Genomic DNA, 20,650 nt, shown 5'->3' with positions numbered 1-20,650 from the left:
AATAGTTCTATGTTCCTTGCGTACTACTTTTTGTACGTTCAGTTAATTAACCTGCTTAATTCGAAGCGTTCTCGCGGCCCCAGTGACTTTGAATTAACAAGGTTTTACTGTGCATTACACTTGCACTGTGCTGAAAAGTTTAAAGGCTTCAGTTTCTGCACGAGGTGGGCAGTTACATTTTGCATGAGAAGCAAACGATGGGCGACCACATGGAGTTTCAGTGATGCCAATAGTGAGATCAAAGATCACACTTTAATTTTATGCCGTAATGAGCCACTTCAATCTCGCTAGTACTGTGTGGTATCACAAAGGAATGCCATTTGCAACACAGACCAATTACCTAATTTGAATATCTACTAACAGTGCATGCAGCAGAATAAGTTGAATGTCATGGTCTGTTGCGATAGCCTAGAGGCACACATATCTTGAAGGTCATGCTACTTTCATAATTTCCCCTAAAAGAATAATAAAGTTGTTTACTACCCTGAAAGATTGAGTTCAACCCAATCACACATCATTGCGCATTATTTATTTCAAATCTGCTGCCCAGGTTATATATGTCAGTCACTAGGAAAACCTACAACACCTATCTAGGCTGCTTATATCGGTGTCGACCACATCAACGCGTAGCGGGGATTTCAAAAACTGTTGTGGCCAGAAATAGTGAAGCAGAGTGCTTGCAGCACTGCAGCAGAAAAGAGTTATTATTCTTTTTTTTGTATAATGATTTTTCACTGAATCCCTGGTACACTTATGCGGTCGGACTTCTTCAGCTTGAAAACTGTTTCAACGGGCAAAAAAATGTGTTAAAACATCCATCATTGCAAGAGAAATGTCTGTGGCACTCACTGTTGTTTGCAAAAACTTAGGGGAAAAATGTAACAATTGTTAGACACTACAAGGAATATCACTAAAACTGCACAATAATAGAAGAATGCGGCTTAATAGGAGAATATCGCTTTTGTGAGGTCCTTGCGCAAAGTTAAATAGCAAGCAGCCACACATTGGCAAAAATACTCTAGGCACTGTCCACCCCGCCACGGTGGTCTAGTGGCTAAGGTACTCGGCTGGTTACTCGCAGGTCGCGGGTACATATCCCGACTGTGGCAGCTGCATTTCCGATGGAGGCGGAAATGTTGTAGGCCTGTGTGCTCAGATTTGGGTGCACGTTAAAGAACCCCAGGTGGTCAAAATTTCCGAAGCCCTCCACTACGGCGTCTCTCATAATTATATGGTGGTTTTGGGACGCTAAACCCCACATATCAATCAAACCATGGTTTTAATAACTGTAGTTTGAACCTGTCTCTAAATGTGTGTCAATGCTGTCACGGTGTCACGACTTTAACCAAGAGAGCAAACTGTAGGTTCAAGACGCCACTGTATATTCGGCTGAAAATTGATAATTATTCACGTGCAAGGTAAAACAATAAAAAATGTCATTAAGTGCACAAATAAAGTTCACAAAATCACTATGTTAATTCAGAAATAAACTTGGATAAATTTCGTCTGTTAATGAAATTACAGCTACCATAAATATCAAATTATATAGGAGGAATATTTATAAGTATAAATAATGAATTCGAATTAAATCTACAAAATCAAAATAAATATCGTTCTTAGCACCATGGAGGGACGCCATGCAGAGGACGGCACTCTTCTTCTTTCCAGGCGTCGGCAGAGGCTGTCTTGTCTGCAACATTGTTGTTGTCACCCGCACCGTTGTTCCAGCCTGAGCTGGCAGTACCATTGGCATTGCCTCAGCTGGACTCTGTCTGTGCACCGTTGGCCCGTTGACCTGGTCTCTCGAGGCCCAGCATGAGGAATGCCCACCAAGATCTTGATCGAGTTGTCGAGAAACTCTCGTGCCAGCATCTGCATACCTTTCGGGAATGTGGTGGAGAACATGAGCATTAGGTGTGGCCCCACTCGAGGGCACGCTCTACTTCCGCCGAGGCACCTGCCCGGTCATTGTGGCCACTGCAGTAGCCCGAGGCTTGGACATCAAATATGTGTGCCAGGTGATTAACTATGACTTTTCACAGTCTATCGACGAGTATGTACACCTTGTAGAACGTACTGGTCATGTAGGAATGCTGTGTAAAGTCAACTTCTCGGACAGTGATTTGAACAGTGCACTCGCGTCCGTGCTTGTGAAAAACATTTTGTCAGAGTCAACAAAAGGTTGCAGACTGACTTCAGAATAAAGCAAAGTTGGGAGGGGGAAGTGGTGAAGGACCTCCGAGCTATGGCGGAGGTGGCGGCAGTGGCGTGTCATGGGGTGGTGCAGCGGTAGATCTGCCTAAAAAATAAAATTTATAAAAATTAAAATATGCCAAAACATACATGTTGCACTAACAATCATAACTGCAAAATGATTGGTGTGATTAAAACGCGACTTGACGTGCATGTAGTGAGTACACTACCGTGTGCATCTAACCTAAACAATCACCACATCTCTAAGCTATGGCACGTTATTGCAAAAAGACTGAAAAAGTTGATATTCAGCAATGTCATTTTTCACACTATTGGCCTGTGTACGAAAATTCACGGCTCGTTTCCAATAATTCTGCATCAAAGCTAAGTTTTACATACAAAGAAATAGTAAGAAAAAGTTTCATGGGTAAATTCATTAAAAAGAGAGTTCTCACTGTTTTAAGTGTAGGATGCGCAAACTCGGGTTTTGAAAAAAAACGACTTTAAAGATTTCAATCGAATGTTCACAGTATAGAAAAACTGTCAACATCTTTAAAATTCACCAGGACCATTGCTTCGGACATATATTGAAGGGTTACAATCTTTTTTTTGAGTGAGCTGAAGCATATACCTTTTTCCTAGCTCGTGTTGCATTTCCACCTGACTCTCATTCATGTGTGTCACAGCAGGCCCAGGCTTGATATACTATTTATTAGCTTGCGTTGATGCTTCTCTTTTGTCGTATACTTCGCCATATTTCGTGGAGTGCTATAACTCTCTCTCCTAAAGGCCATAACCAAGTCCAAGAGGTAGAGGGTAGTGCACCAAAAAACACCAAACCGCTCAAGAAAATTTCATCATTTTAATTCCTAAATATTTTTGAATCGCCAAGGATTGCAGGAGTGTTAATTCCGAAAAAGTCAGTTTTTTTTAGAAAATTGGGTTTTCATAGGTGGCAACCTACCTTAACCTTGAACTTGGCTGCCATGCCTGACGCTTGTTAATTTGGCTAACCATTGTTGGCAATACTAACATCATACTGCCAAAGCTGGCAGTACCATTGGCGTTACAGTTGGTGGTAATTAGCTAGCTGATTTTCATTAGATAGATAGACAGACAGACAGACAGACAGACAGACAGACAGACAGACAGACAGACAGACAGACAGACAGACAGACAGACAGATACATAGATAGATAGATAGATAGATAGATCCAAAGAAGCTTAAGTTCGCTTAGAAGTGCTTCACATTTAAAAACACTTAGATTTGACATTGCAGCGGCTAACTGCTGCAGGACTCGTGTGGCTTTCTGCGGTATGAGCCAGAACGACTGACTGCTAGATGACTGGGTTGATCTTGATTGATTGATTGATATGTGGGGTTTAATGTCACAAAACCTCCATGTGATTATGAGAGACACCATAGTGGAGGGCTCTGGAAATTTCTATTGCCTGGGGTTCTTTAACAGGCATCCAAATCTGAGCACACGTGCCTACAGAATTTTCACCTCCTTCAAAAATGCAGCCGCCGCCGAGATTCGATCCCGCGACAATAGGTTTGTAGGGAACTATGCGAACGACGACGAAGCAGCATGAAAACGGCAAGCCACAGCGTTGGTGCAGACGCGCGACCCGAGCTTGCGTTTGTTTTGTATTTTTGGCCTGTTGGCGTTCCTCGCTCTTCTGGCGTTCCTCGGCCTTCCAGTAGGTCTGTACGTAAATAAACTGCGTGACAGGTTGATCTTTTTTTATTATCAAATACTACTGTCACACCGTGTTGTAAATTATAAGTTATATCAATGCGGTTTATCAAATACATTGACGAAACTCAACCACACGGCAAGGTTTTGTTTGTCGTTGCATAAGTCAGCTGCCAGACTTTGGGGTGGCTGTTGCCAGACTGCTGCCAAACTTAGCAGAAAAATTTCCACCTGTAGTTGTGGTTTCTCCGTGAGCGTTTGTATCGTCCGCGGTGCATTTTGCGAATGCATGAGCGATGCTGGCCGTTTTAATTAACGGAATGAACTGCGCCTTGCAGAAGTTGGGGCGCATTCTCTTACTGTTTGCTGCTGTGCAATTGAGAGGCCATTTTAATTAACGGAACGAACTACACGTTATTAATTCGGGGCACGTTCTCTTGCTGTGCACGCAGCTGTGATATATTTAGGTACGACGTATTAGGGACGTCGTCGCAAATATTAGGCACGACGGAGAAAACCAAATGGAGTCGCAGCAACTGATGCCCTGCCCCCCCCCCCCCTTTTTTTTTTCAGAGCTAATTGTGCCGGGTCGACCGCGCGCTATGACGGGAACGCCACGCTTCTCCTAGCTGTGTCAGCCCAAGACATATCATTCAGACTCGGACTCTTGAGCTTAGAGACAATAAACATTTATTATTTGGAATTTTGGTCGTTTGTGCTTATTCTGGGTGGGGCCCTGCAAGCGACGGCGGTTCGTCGGCGGGGTCCCATTGTTCACTATATTCTAAATGTATATTCTAAAGAACAAATTAAAGCTCTGCAATGGTGCAACCGGGTGCCGTCATTTTGGGCTCTTCCAATTAGCATTTCTTCATCTTCAAATTTTCCACATCAGCTGGGTCCTCTATTCAGAATCAAGCATGCGAAAATCAAAAAATAGTTTGCAGGTCTCCCATTGGCTGCATCTTTTATGTTGATCCGGCATGCCTCGTCATTAGTCTGATGCATATAATTCCACACAACTTCAACAAAATTGGTCAGAGGGCGGGGGTCTCGGTGATATTTTCTGTGTAGAATAAGTTGTGCAGTCATGTGCAAGAACAAATCCTGTCAGAAGGCCTCCTAACAAGTGTAAAATTAAGCACCGGAGTAAGTTTGTTCTATGTGTGAAGAAGGCAGTTTATGAAAGACCCTGCACCGGCACTCTAACTTACATAGAACAGTCAGGATTTTTTTTTGTAAATTCATTGCTGCTTAGCTTTCACTTTTTTCTTTATCTTTGTGAATTGATTTGACTGATGTGATGTCACAGGTATGTATCCTTGCTGCTTTGCAATAACATTTTAGTTGGAAGTTAACGCTTGTTCTCGTTGTTTCCTTAGAGTGTTGTTACCTTTTAGTACTTCAGAAGACATGGAAGAGAAAGGCCTTTTGTGTAAGTTAAATTTTGACTAAATTGACGGTGCGTAAACATGTGTGTTTGTCACACACATGTGCTTATGACCACTTTTGAGCAGTGATGTGTCATTTTTTTCAATTTAATCTCTATAATATTATGTTTATTACATGTCTAAATGGAAAAGCGTCGCACTCAGGGCTGCAGCGGAGCATATAAGCCACATCTAATCATGCGCGTAGTCCCAATGACGCGCATTCCTTGCGTTTTATTTGTTTGTCACTACAGCTGCATCAAGTGTTTTGGACGTCAAACGTGATCAGAAGCACTCTTGGTAATACGTAGAACAGAACAAAGAATATTCTGCAAGATATGTCCTGCGACAGGCTGCGGGAATGATAACACTGCTACCAGAAAACTTTTGCCACATATCCTAAACTATTCGAAAACTAACCCAGCCAATTCACCGATTTTCACAGCCAAAATAGTTGCATCTGCATCTCAAAAAAGGGTCTTCATTGGGGGTTGCCCAAGCTAGCACGTGGCCTATATCAATCTTCGTGTTCTGTGTAGATGTGAACCATGTAGTGCAGAGCCTGACACTCAGGCATTCTAGACCAACATGTTGCCCCTTGTACGAGTTGCAAGCAGTGCTGTAGATGTAGCTGAAAGCCGAAGTACCATTTAAGCTGCTGTTATTCTCAGCCAGTTGCACACTGCTTTTGCATAAAGAAAAGCCAGCAGTTGCAGCAATTGAAAATGTACAAGGGTAGCTTGGGCTTGGTTATTTGTAATTAATCTTGAAACAGCATGAAGGACACGGACAATAGAGGCACATCGCTGTGTTTGTGGACTCTCTCGTCTCTGTCCTACATGCAGTGTCTGGATTAATTACGAAAGTTTACTCTATAACTTATTGTTAAGCACCGAAGTGACCTTAATGTTCAAAATGCACTTCAGTAGGAAAAATGGAAGGACAGGAAGGTTAGCCAGTTCTCAGACTGGCTGACTACCGTGTATAATAGATTAAACATTATGGTAAAAGAGACTACTAATTCGTGCATAATCTTGCATTGTGAATGCATATTGTAATCAAACACGGCTGTATTCATGCATGCATGATTGTGTACACATCAAACAATCAGCATACTTTTCACCCTTTAGAATATGCATTTACATATATGTCTGGTAACCATTACAACCATAGAACATAACTTTTTCATCCTTATGCTCTGCTGGTGCAATTCATTGGTTTCTAAACAGCATGTTTAGAATGTTTAGACTCATTACTCATTATTAAAACTGTTGTCATTGCAATTGTAATGCTGTTCAGGCAATTTTTCAAAGTCCAGATTACACGTACCCTGCAAACACGCTTCATACATACACTGCTCGTTGAGCATCAATTTTACGTTAGCTGTGTCAAATGTGATGTTTATAAACATGCATATATTTGCAGCCTACCAGTGCCCTGACTGACTAACCAGTGCCATCACTATGACAGATCCCCCAAGACCTTTACTTAATTTAATGCAATGAATTTGACTAAAGGCCACCATATGGAGTTAACAGTCTCGTTATTTTGTAGCATATGGTGCAATTGCATGCGCGTCTGTCCGTCTCAGTGGAACACTGGTTAGGGTGCTCAACTGCTGATCCAAAGGTCACGGGTTCGATGACGGCCGCAGCAGTTGCATTTCGATGGAGGCGTAATGGTAGAGGTACGTGTGCTGTGCGATGTCGGTGCACGTTAAAGAACACCACGTGGTTAAAATTTCCGGAGCCCTTTACTACGGTGTTTCTCATTCGTATTATTGTTTTTGGACGTAAAACCCCAGCTAGTGTGCATATGTGCGTCACTGCACCTAAAAATAAGTGTCATTTGATGTATATTAATGTTATCTGAAGAGCTGCTGCGGACAATCTATGGACGTTGACTCTCGTCAAAATGGACATCCTCTAAATATTGTACTAATATTGCCAATATTATATCAAAGTTGTGTGTGGAACTAGTGTGTACATTATATAAAGGTCAACTCTGTTGAAAATGAACAGCCTCTAGATATTGTATAAATATTAAATTAACCTTTGTGGACATCCATTGAAGGTAAAAATATCATAAAGTTGATATTTATTTGATGTGTACTGGACATTACATGGTTGGCTGGGCTAGCAGGAGAAGCATTTCGTGTCGTTGTCAGAAGAAAACGCAGAGGCACTTTGTCCCAGTCTCTCACGTAACTTAACCCATGATCAGCCGTTTGTCTTTTCTGGCATGACCTCCCCCAGAGTCTGGTAAAAGGGAAGTTCTATAGTTGGGGGGGGGGGGGGGGGTGCATACCTTGGCAAAGTGGCACCGCTCGGCGCTAGGTGCCCAACAGACGCGGCCTGCCTTCCGGCGTACAAGCAAGAGAGACCTAACTTGGGGGCTACCCTTCTGGGCGGTAACTTCGGTCACAACACACAAAGCGGACGTACCCTGGTGAAGCGGGCTATCGCAGGGCACGTTGCGGTCATGGCCCGTCCCCTGGCCGCCACGGGCCAGTGAGACTCGACGAAGGGGGTATATCTGGCTATTGGCGCTTGTCCCACCCATCATTGCTGCAAATTTTCACAATGTGTGGCAAAGAATGTATTCAAGACGCATGTATTTGTAAAGCACAAAAGTTCCTTTCACTGCGATTTCAAGCAGAAGAAGTAATTTTCATTTTATTCACAAGAAGACGCGTGGCCTTACGATGCCGAATTTACTTATTTGGCATCGCAAGGCCACGCGTCTGCTCGTTTAAACTCATCTAAAAGCTTAGGATTATGGTTTGCATAACGCCAGACAAGTAGCCAGGAATTAATTGGACTTGTATTCCGCCAACGTATCTTAGTGTGCCACAGATGCGTACAGATTCAGCGCGCACTACTGGAAAGAACGCGTTTTTATAGGCTTGAACGACGTTTGCCCAGATTGTTGTTCCGTGTTGCCTTTCCATCTTTGGGAGAGCTGAAGCTTACATTTTTAGCTACGAAGTTTTACCATGTATTGCAACTTATTCACTGCACCCGATCTAACACACAGCGCTTTCATCGGACTTTCGCAACTTTCGTGGGGTCTTTGACTTTTGACCCAATCAGATGGGAGAACCTTTTCAGGCCAGTAAAGACGCATTCACACGCGAAGGGAAAATATTGCTTCTCCCTAAACCAAACAGTCACGTGACAAGCTCCATCCGACGAAATCGTTGAGGAGTTGCATGCACACAGCCGGAGCGCGGCTCACGGAATCCGTGTGCATACAGTAGTCCTGCAGTCCTCAAAGGACGGATTGAGTCTCACTGCACCCTAGTGGTTAGGAGACTTGCCATGAACGCAAGGCACCTTGCGCCGAGCAATATAGCCCATCCGCCCTAAAGGGACGTCGCCGCGCGCGGCTCTTAGCCGTGCGAAAGTGTCGGGGTATCGTCCGCTTAATGTGCGGTGACTGCAGTTACCGCGCCCAACGGCAGTCCCTTTGTCACGTGTCCCTTTGTCACGCGCCGAGGGGTAGTCCCTTAGTCGAGGTACGTCTGCTTTGTGAGTGGTTACGGAAGTTAGCACGCCAAAGGGTAGTCCCCCTGTCGAGTCCCACTGGGTCGTGGCGGCCAAGGGACGGGCTGTAATTGCAAAGCGATTTGCGCCGAGCGAGAGTCGGCCTTGTCAGAGTACGTCCGCTAAATTGTTTTTGTCAGTTATTTCGATTTAGAGGTATCTATAAGTTGTCTTTTTATATGGTTTCCTTGCTGTGTGAATGTCACTTCGTCAGAGTCTCTGTTCAGGACCGTATCCATTGCGTCTTTTCGGCCTCGAACTTGAGGTGGTCTCGGTCGCGATTTGTGAGCAAATATCTAAGAGTTCTAAGCCTGTGGCTTATTCAGCTAGAAGTACAATGTCGTCGGCAAATGCCAAACATGAGATTTTTGTGTATATCTCTCGGTGATCTGTTATCAAGAGTCTTAGTCCAGGTCCCTTTTCATTAAGTATTCTCGAAGGATTTTATATATATATATATATATATATATATATATATATATATATATATATATGGTGAGGTGAAATTCCAAGGATCCGGTGGAAATGCGGTAAAAAAAGAGGTCGACAAACGTGCGAAAAAACACTAGTTTTACTAACGTTTCGGCAGGTGGGCCTGCCTTGGTCGGAGTGACTCCGACGAAGGCAGGCCCACCTGCCGAAACGTTAGTAAAACCAGTGTTTTTTCGCACGTTTGTCGACCTCTTTTTCTACCATATATATATATATATATATATATATATATATATATATAAATACATATATATATATATATATTATAATTAGGGTTGGTGATAACGGACATCTATGCTTTACCCCCTCTTTTAGGGTCACGTTTTTGGGATTTGTGGCCACGTAGTTCATTTTGTCACTGGTATGGAAAGGTACCTCAGGCACGGGTGCAGAAATGACGCAGAAGGAATGAAGACGACGATGTTGTTGTGGGGCCGTGTCTGAACTGCCCTCTCGTCCTGCATCCTTGCATACTATGTGCAGTGTTAGCTCACCCAGCGTTCACTTATTAAATACTCCCCGTTACATATTTTTGGTGGAGCTGCTGGGTAACATTCCGACTCTGGATCTCCGTAGCGGACGTCAGCTTCGTCCAGCCACGATGCCTGAAGGCAGTGCGCCGTCCATTCAGTCTACGCCTGCTCCGTCACCTGTGATCCCTTCTCATCGTTTCGATCCAGGTACATTTTGCGGCACCGACACAACTGACGTTGACGAGTGGCTCGCCTTATACGAGCGTATCAGTAAGCAATACAGGTGGGATGAGACGCTTATGCTGGCCAACATCATCTTTTACCTGCGAGGTACTGCACGTGCCTGGTACGAGACACACGAGGAAGACATGACGAGTTGGGACGTGTACAAGCAGAAGCTCCGTGACTTAATTGTTCGGCCGGTCAGTTGCTCAACAAATGGCAGCCAGGCAGGAACTCGCGTCATGAGTTCAATCTTCCACCGAGTCGTACGTCACCTATATCCAAGACGTGCTCACCTTGTGTCGGAAGGCCGACAAAGACATGACCAAACTAGACAAGGTCAGCAACGTGTTGAAAGGCATAGCCGACGATGCCTTTAACATTCTGATATGCAAGAACTGTACCACCATTGACTCAATTGTCAGTGAATGTCGGCGGTTCGAACAAGCCAAAAGCAGGAGAATCACTCAACGTTTTTCAAGACTCCCAAACACCGCTGCGACTTCTTCCTGCAAGGATCCTGTGGCGCCACGTTCATTCGTGAATCGTCCAAGCATCACAAGAATTGTCCGCCAGGAGCTGGAAGCCATGGCTCCTTTCGTTATCATTCCCCTGTGCCTGACAACTCGGCCCCGATATCTATTATTCAGGCTGTTTTGCGACAAGAGTTTGCAAACATGGGCGTCTTAGTTCCTCAAAACTCCAGCCACACACCGCAGCCCATAAATCCTAACACTCACCACCACGCCGTCCCACTTGTTGCTGCTGCAGCGTCGGTCCCGTGGTTCTCATCGCGCTACTGAAATACATCTGAGTGGCGCGCAGAAGATGATCGACCAATATGCTTCTCTTGCCATCGCATTGGCCACATTTCCCGCCACTGCCGCAACAGATGGCCATTCCGGCATCGTTTTCTAGACGACCACCGACAGGATCGTAGGCAGTATTCTCCACCTCGTTTTGCCAATGACCACCTTCAAGACCTGCCACCCAGCCGTTCTACGCTACGCTCCGAACCATCCTACGCCAATGTCGTCGCCCAGGGAACCCAATCCAGCCGCTCGCCGTCACCTCAGGGTCACCAACCTCGCTCCTATCTACGCCGACGCTGCCCGTCACCGGCGTATTCTGGGCAGTTCTCGGGAAACTAACAGATGCAGCTCCTGGAGGTGGCGCTGCATTGACAACTCGGACCGAAAAACCTTTACCGACCACTAATTCCAGACGAAATTTACTTGGTGTTATTATCAATGGCCCGACCGTTACAGCTCTAATAGACACTGGTGCCCACATATCCGTTATGAGTTCAGGTCTTCGATCCCGCCTAAAAAAAGTTCTTCCCCCTGCCATGTCTTCGACTGTGCGAGTAGCCGACGGCAGCCGAACATCAGTTCTTGGTATGTGCACTGCCCGCATCACTGTTGCCGGCCTTCACACTTCAGTCCTCTTCGCTGTTCTAGACTCTTGCCCACACGACATGACTCTCGGCATTGACTTCTTGACCGCGCATTCAGCCCTCATCTATTGTTCAACCGGCACTTTACAGCTAGAGTTGCCTTTGTACTCTGATGTCCCTCCTGCAGCTCGCACACGGCTATGGTCCATGGAGTGTCTACGATTACCGCCTCAGACCGCTGTGTACCTTTCTATGTCGCCGTTCCCACCTGTTCCTGATGGCGACTACTTGGCAGCTCCACTCATTGACCTGACCCTTTCCCGGAACATCATGCTTCCTCATTCTGCCCCGTGCATAGCTGCATTTAGCGGAGAGATAGCGACAACAACGAAGAACGCGGATTTGCTCGAGAGGCACAGCGCAGGCGAGTGAAGAAGACGACGATCTTAGCGGCCTTCTCTGAGAGCGTTTCTAAGGTTTCCACTGTCTGTGTTTTTAAATAAAGCCCCTGTAATTTATAACCCGCGACACTGGTGGAGGAGCTGGGTACTACCACCTCATGATCAGCACCCCTGTGAGAAGCCCCGAGTCCAGCCCTAAGAGACAGCCACGCGTGGAGACGCCAGTGCACCGCTCAAGCCGTCACCTTCAAGGTCTTGAACCAGAATTTCGCCTTTTAAAGGGAGCAACACTTCCGACAGCCACCCCTACTCAAGAAATGGCAAGGAGTCCTGCACAGGTGACGGTCCAGAACATGCGCATTCCTGAACCATTTCATGGCCGGCCGAACGAAGATGCGCAAGACTGGCTTGAGCAGTTTGAACGGGTAGCTAAATCGAACTACTCGAGTCTCGATGGAAAGCTCTTCCACGTATACTTCGCCCTTGAAGACGGCGCGAAGACGTGGTTTATAAACAGGGAGGCAACATTGACGACATGGGAGGAGTTTTGTCGTCGGTTTCTTGACACCTTCGGTAACGCGGACCGACGTCAAAACGCACAACGCCTTCTTGAAGGACACACCCAACAGCTTCATGAAAGCGACACCATGTTTACTGAGGATATGGTGCGTCTGTGCCACCGCACGGACCCCAACATGTCCGAGGCTCGAAAGCTAAGCCATCTCATGAAAGGCGTCAAAGAGCAGCTATTTGTTGGTCTTGTGCGCAATCCGCCGACAACAATGGGTGAGTTCACCAGGGAGGCCACCGCAATACAGCGTGCGCTGCAGCAACGGTACCAACAGTCTGATCGCCCGGCCACCGGCGCAGTTGCAGGCGCCGCCGCACTTACCTCAAACGACGAGTTTTCTCTACGCCACCTCATTAGACAGATCGTGCGTGAGGAGAACGCGAAGGAGAACGCAAAATACACATTGCAGTCACAGGCGCCCCTGCAGCAGGAGTCCACGGTAGCCTTCGTCGCTGAAGTCGTTCGCCATGAACTTCGACAAGCGTTTGCCTCTCCTCAGCAATATTCCGCTCCACCGCATCGTCCAAACTCGTGTACCTATGCAGACGCTGTGCGTCCTCCATTGGCTCCAGATGTATCCTACCAGCCGAACGGATACAGCTATGCAGACGCTGTTCGTCGACCCACGCCCATGCCAGCGTCGCAGTACCTCGAACCGTATCCTGTGGCAGCCTGGGCTCAGCAGGATTCTGTCAGGCGACCCTATATGCGGAAGACCGACATGAGCACACTGCGGATCGCCGACCACTCTGCTACAACTGTGGAGAGCCAGGGTACATTTACCGTTTTTGCCCACATCGCTGAGCTGAATACCGCGGTAGTGCACCTACAGCTGCGCGCCGACAGTTCGACGAAAGCCGTGCCCCCATCGACGACGACCAGGCTGGCAGGCGGGAAGGCTCTTCTACCTTCCGGACGCGCTCACCATCCCCAGCTCGCTTTAGTTCACGAAGCCGCCGTAGTTTTGCTGACGCCGTTAGAGGTCGGTCTCCCAGCCCACGGCAAGGAAACCGAAAGCAGCGACCTCTGGGGGGAACGTTGCAAGCCGTCGAATTGCCGAAAATCCCCCACTGCTGCCGAAACACGTGAGAGACGACGAAGAAGACTCCGCCAAAAAAACTGTGACTGCCAACCTCACTGTGACGATTGACGGCGTTGAAGTGACGGCCTTAGTCGATACCGGTGCAGACTTCTCCATAATGAGTGAACGATTGGCAGACGAACTCAAGAAAGTCAGGATGGAATGGACGGGCCCTTATATCCGAAATGCTGGAGGCCAGATAATGATTCCCACGGGAAAATGTACAGCAAGACTCACGATTGAGAATGTGGCTTTTGTAGCCACATTTCTGATCCTACCGGAGTGCTGCAAACCTAAGATACTGGGAATGGACTTCTTAAGAGAGTACGGTGCTGTGGTCAACCTACGCGATGGTGTGATCACATTCGCCGCTGACAAGTCTGTGACCCATGATCCAGACCAAGAACCGAGGCTGTTACGTGTGGTCGACGACGACGTCTGCGTGCCACCACTGTCATGTAGTCTTGTTTCCGAGTGTTGCGCCGTGCGCTGTAATGAAGACGCCATAGCCGAATGCGTCACTGCCTTTCTTTTTCGCCAAGGCATCGCCATCGCTGGTGGCATCGTCAGCTTAGTGGATGGGTGCGCAGAGGTGCTTCTGACCAACTTCAAGAATGACCGCCGGCACATCGGTAAAGGCACGGCTGTGGCGTACCTCGAAGAGCTCGATTACTCTCACGACTGTCTTCTAATGCAAGGGGAAGCCACAGCTCAATCACCTTCACATACCCCACCAGTTGATATCGGTCCGAGTTTAACACCGACTGAAAGATGCCGTCTTATGGAGCTGCTTGACCAGTTCAAAGACTGCTTCTCATCGACATCACGAATGGGTCGAACGCCTTCGACTAAGCATTGCATCATTACGGAAGACACAGCAAGACCGATCCGACAGAACCCATATCGCGTCACTCAGAAAGAACGTGAGGTAATCAAGCAGCAAGTCAAGAAGATGCTAGAGAATGATGTAATCCAACCATCAAAGAGTCCTTGGGCATCGCCAGTGGTACTCTTGAAAAAGAAAGATGCCAGCTTGCGTTTCTGCATCGATTATCGTAAGCTGAACCATGTTACAAAAAAAGACATTTATCCATTACCACGGATCGATGACTCTTTGGACAGGCTACGGCATGCGCGCTACTTCTCGTCAATAGACCTTAAAAGTGGATACTGGCAAATAGAAGTAGATGAGCGCGACCGAGAAAAGACCGCCTTCGTGACGCCAGACGGGCTTTATGAATTCAAAGTCCTCCCTTTCGGTCGATGCTCAGCCCCAGCCACATTTCAGAGACTAATGGATATCATTCTGTCCGGCCTGAAACGGAAAAGATGCCTTGTGTAGCTCGACGACATGATCGCTTTCACCGGCTATAGAGGATGATGATTTCCGAGGTTTTTTAGGAGTTGTTGATGCACCTATCATTTCTCGGCAACAACAAGATGATCGAGAGCTCAACTCGCTTATAGAATTCTTGAATGAACGAGCCGCCAATGCACCAAGAGTGTTTTCGAAGAACTTATCGTGATTCTGTTTACGGGACGGAATTCTGTACAAAAAGAACTTTTCATCAACAGGTGGAAGCTATCTGCTGGTAGTTCCTGGAGCTCTCCACAGCGAAATTTTACAAGCCTGCCATGACGAAGCCACTGCGGGCCACCTCGGTTTCACAAGAACACTGACAGGCATCAAAGAAAAATATTACTGGCCAAGAATCGCAGCAGAGGTTAAACATTACGTCCGAACATGCATTGACTGTCAGCGGCACAAGGTACCGCCTGTCAAACCCGCTGGGCTATTACATCCTGTGCCCGTGCCAGAAACCCCGTTTTCTCAAATCGGAATGAATCTGCTGGGCTCACTCCCGACATCGGACAGCGGCAACAAATGGGTTATAGTGGCGACGGACTACCTCACCGGATACGCGGAGACCAAGGCAATCGCGAGTGGCACTGCAGTTGAAGCAGCCCAGTTCTTCATTGAGAACATTGTCCTGAGACATGGTGCTCCAGCTGTCCTCATAGCAGACAAAGGTACCGCGTTTACAGACGAGCTTTTGCGCACTGTGCTTACGCTCAGTGGCACAGCGCATAGGAAGACGACAGCTTACCATCCACAAACGAATGGGCTTACAGAGCGACTTAAGACAATTGCTGGCATGCTTTGCATGTACGTCGATGTGGAACACAAGAGTTGGGACCGAATATTACTGTACATCACATTCCCGTATAATACGGCGCGCCAGGAAACAACAAAAATGACCCCGTTCGCACTAATTCATGGCAGAGAAGTTACGACAATGCTTGACGCCATGCTGCCTTACGATTGCAATGATTCAGAGACAGACTCCGCAGACTTCACTGAGCGCGCCGAGGAAGCAAGGCAGCTTGCCCGCGTCAGAATAATGAACCAGCAGCAACTTGACACCCAACGGTACAACCTTCGCCATCGATTCATCATTTATCAACCAGGAGATAGAGTCTGGGTTTGGTTTCCTGTACGACGACGAGGCCTCTCAGAGAAACTCCTACGTCGATACTTCGGACCCTACAAGGTTTTGCGCCGTCTTAGGGATGTGACGTACGAAGTCGTGCCCGACGCCTCCTCCTGTTCGAAACGTCGCCAGCATCTGCCTGAGACAGTGCACATGGTCCGCATGAAACTTTACCAGTCTCAGTGATGTAAACACCCACTGGCCGCAACTCTACCTGTTGAGCATCGGGACAACGCTCACTCTGGCGGGAGGGTAATGCCACGTGCATAGCTGCATTTAGCGGCGAGATAGCGACCACAACGAAGAACGCAGATTTGCTCGAGAGGCGCAGCGCAGGCAAGTGAAGAAGACGAAGATCTTAGCAGCCTTCTCTTAGAGCGTCTCTACAAGTTCCACTGTCTGTGTTTTTAAATAAACCCCCTGTAATTTATATACCGCGACAATACTATAGTGAGGATTAGCGACAACAAGACGCTTCTCCCTGTCCTCAACTTCTCCGTGTCGACCCAGGTCATTCCTCAAGGTAATGCCTTCGCAGAACTCTCCACTCTGCAGCAATGTACAATTTCATCTCTCACTCCTGACATAAAGACCGTAGCCGAACCTGTCGCAGCCACACAGAATAGAGTTTTCCTAGACAAAATGATGCCAAGAGACCTGTCACCGTCCCAAGTTGAAGCGCTCCGTGGTCTTCTATTTTCTTACTTCGACATTTTTGATATGGACGACCATTCCTTGGGCCGCACGAGCGTTTTAGCCTACCGTATAGACGCTGGCGATGCCAGTCCCATTCATAAACGCCCTTACCGTGTGTCTCATTCAGAGCGCCAAATAATCCAGAAGGAGGTAGAGAAAATGCTCGACAAAGACGTCATAGAGCCTTAAACCAGTCCTTGGGCATCACCTGTTGTGCTTGGTAAAAAGAAGGATAACACCTGGCGGTTCTGCGTCGACTATCGCCATCTCAATTGAATAACCAAGAAGGATGTCTATCCTCTACCTCGAATTGATGATGCGCTTGACTGCCTTCATGATGCCAAGTATTTCTTTTCCCTGGACCTACGATCTGGATATTGGCAAATTTCAGTCGATGACCACGACCGCGAGAAGACAGAATTCGTAACACTTGACAGGTGCTTTATCAATTTAAAGACATGCCTTTTGGGTTGTGCAATGCTCCAGCAACTTTTGAACGCATGATGGACTGCCTTCTTCACGGTTTTAAATGGTCGACGTGCCTGTGCTATCTAGACGATGTCATCGTTTTCTCGCCAATCTTCGAAAGCCATCTTCCACGTCTGTCGGCCATCCTTGATGTTTTTCCCTGTGCTGGCCTCCACCTTAACGCATCTAATTCCCCCTTTGGGCACCGTCAGATAAAGCTACTTGGCCACCTTGTTGATGCTGCTGGTGTACGACCCGACCCTGATAATGTCTGCGCGGTGCGCGAGTTTCCGGTCCCACGTTCCATGCAAGAAGTCCGCAGCTTTTTGGGGCTCATTATATTCCCACCGTTTTGTCAGCAACTTCGCGGAAATTGCTCGGCCCCTCACCGGTCTCCTCAAAAAGAATGTGCATTTTTCCTAGCGTGAAGACCAAGAACATTCTTTTGCGTCGTTGATTTCTGCGCTCATATCACCACCTGTATTGGCTCATTTTGACCCAGCCGCTTGGACGGAGCTACGCACCAACGCAAGTGGCCATGGCATAGGGGCAATACTCGCACAAATGCAAAACGGCACAAACCGTGTCATAGCATACGCTAGCCGCCTACTTTCTCAGTCGAAGAGAAACTATTCAATCACTGAGCGAGAGTACCAGGCTCTCATCTGGGCTATCATGAAATTTCGTCTGTACCTATATGGTTGCACGTTCGCAGTCATCACAGACCACCATGCGCTCTGCTGGCTGTCAACCCTTAAGTATCCTACAGGAAGACTCGGGCGATGGGCATTGCGATTGCAGGAGTACACATTCTCTATAGTGTACAAGTCTGGCAAGCTTCACAACGATGCCAACTGCTTATCTCGACACCCTGTTGATCCACCTGATTCCTCTGAGTTGGAAGCTGATGCCAACATCATAGCCATAACATATTTTTTGCAAATAGCCGACAACGCCGAGATCCATCGCTGCTATCGATGATTGATCGTTTTCAATCCGGCCATAAAGACCCTTCACTGACCCTATTTTTTCTTCAAGACAACGTTTTGTACCGCCACAACTTACAGCTCTATGGCGCAGAACTTTTGCTCGTCATCCCACGTCATCTGCGCAAGGACATCTTGCAAGAACTTCACAACCCCCCAACTTCGGGATATTTAGGTGTCTCCAGAATCTATGACCGCATTCGCCGACGGGTATTCTGGAAGGGCCTTTATCGTTCCGTTCGCCGCTACGTTGCAGCGTGTGACCTGTGCCAGCGTCGAAGAAGCCTACGTCTCTCCCTGCCGGTCACCTTCAACCTATTGAAGTCCCAGCTGAGCCGTTTCATTGTGTGGGTTTGGATTTGTTAGGTCCTTTCCCAACATCGGCAACGGGAAACAAATGGATAGCAGTAGCTACGAATTATGCCACTCGGTATGCAATTACTCGAGCGCTACCGACCAGCTGCGCAACAGACGTCGCATATTTCCTCCACCTGTCCATGACGGGCATTATTTCACTTCTTAGGTCATTTCACTTAGCAGTCATCAAGAGAGGCCATATATTCTTAATGGTTGTCCAGTAACCATGAAAAAGTTTTGTGCCTAGCTAATTTAGATACACAACACAATAGTAAGTGTCCGAAATGCAGCCTACATGTGCCACATGCATTGCAATGACCACTGCAAATCTGAATTTTTGGTTCAGTGATCACCATCATTTTTCTGCCAAAATATTGTCTCTTTCCTTATACTTTGAATACATATGGAAGAAGAGGGAGCTTTGAAAACTTTCTACTCTGTATAATAACAGTGGTCATTCTTTGTTATCTGTCTCTACTGTGCGTTAGTTTGCTGTCTACCCAAACATCTTTTCATGCCAATAATGCAAGTCAAATAACTAATTGAGTGATTTCTGAGGTACGCCAAATAGGCGCACCATACTTGTCCCTTAGATCGACCTCCTGTATAACCAAAATGTACCCAATATAGACCAATTAGCTAAGTAATCTCCACTTCAAAAACGCAGTGCATCGAACACAATAGCAACTGTACGCAGTGCTGCTCTGTCAACAGCACTTGTAACTTGCCCCAACTTGCCGACGAACTCGGAGCACTTCTGCTCGATAAGCACAAAAAACAAGCCCGCCGCTTCTGGGAAATTCTACTAGCCGGCATCGTAAGTGTTTTCCCCCTTTTTCTTCCCAGTTTTCACCGCAACGTGGTTAAAAACCAATGTGCAGCACATATTATACCAATCATCAGCTGGCTAAAACAATTATGCTCATCAAATCTAATCGTTAAATCATCGCAAATGAAACATGGTGGTGTGCAAGTAAACATAAATAACAACTTTCTTCTGCGAGAGTTCAATTAAGCAATAATTGTAAGATGCAGTGGGTAAATACATGAAGGCGCACTTCTGTGTTATGTATCGGGCGCTGTAACGACGCTCGTCCACGCATTATCGTTCCTTAAACGAAAAAGTGTTGCCTACCTGTCAATAGACGACAAAAGTGCAGGCTTTCCGGGACCACACTTTGTTGTTTGTTACCTGTAATAACAAAAGCGAAGTAAATATACGCGATCGCGGTATGTTTGGCTTTGTATACTCACCTTACGACAAGAATTCCACGATTTATCCTTGTTCTTCGTAGCTTGCCATATCCTTCAGCGACGAAAATACTCCCCAGTAGTCGTGATTACATTCTTCTCGCAGATTTATATGCCACAGAACGCAAAACGCGGCTCGCAGTGATGATCAGCTGTTTTTTATACACAGCAGCTATTTTGTGATTTGGATTGGATGTAAAAACGACATGGGGCTTTGATTCTCAAAACACCAAAGTGCATCATTTACTTTTAGCAATATAATTCATTCATGTCAGCGCTAGAAGCCTAAAAAATCAAATTTCTTTTAATTTGCGTGGGATGTTTTTGTTTTCGTATCAAGCTTGCGAATAAAATAAATAGATTATACGACCCCTTTAGGGCTCTCAGCCAGAAAGTCGCTAAGGTCCTTGAATTTTCCTTTTCAAAATACCACAAAAATACTCAAATATCTTCACTCACGCAAAAAATACATAAAATATATGGCCCCTTTGCAACATTCAGCTAGAAAGTCGCTAAAGTCCTTATTTTTTTATTAAAAATTCGTTACCCGGATAGATTCTGTGAGAAATGAAGGGAAGTAAGGGACGGCTCTGCTCCTGACCGCGTCAAAATAATATGCGGTCAATAATGACGACATTGTGCGTTAGAGTTTAATTAAAGGATAAAGTGCCAGCATTGTGGCATTTTTTGTGGTGTCTTGTTTCAGTTAGGTTAGTTCAACTGCTATTGAATTAAAAGTAAAACTTTTTGGTAAAGCTAGAATCAATATGGAGGTTTTTCTAGATTGTGTTGCACTAAATGACACCACCGTGCATTCGCGTCAGTAAACAGTGGCTCGTAAGGATGCTAGACCACGGGACGGCTTTAAGCTCTCCCATAGTAGAGTACTCTAAATC

The 20,650-nt window shown here is 46.5% G+C and overlaps 1 long non-coding RNA gene across 1 annotated transcript; it reads right to left on the bottom strand.

Moving 5' to 3' along the window:
* Positions 1-1,100: 1,100 nt before the first annotated feature.
* LOC142776939 (uncharacterized) lies at positions 1,101-19,913 on the bottom strand. The gene is made up of 3 exons (XR_012887878.1): positions 19,758-19,913; positions 19,639-19,695; positions 1,101-1,880 (listed from the first exon to the last, which is right to left on the bottom strand). It is a non-coding gene; the product is annotated as an uncharacterized LOC142776939 (long non-coding RNA).
* Between the last annotated feature and the right edge of the window lie 737 nt (positions 19,914-20,650).

This window comes from Rhipicephalus microplus, chromosome X (assembly GCF_043290135.1).
Source record: "Rhipicephalus microplus isolate Deutch F79 chromosome X, USDA_Rmic, whole genome shotgun sequence".
NCBI lineage: Eukaryota > Metazoa > Arthropoda > Arachnida > Ixodida > Ixodidae > Rhipicephalus > Rhipicephalus microplus.
The sequence above is the reverse complement of the archived record's forward strand: the minus strand, read 5'-3'. Positions and strand labels throughout refer to the sequence as shown.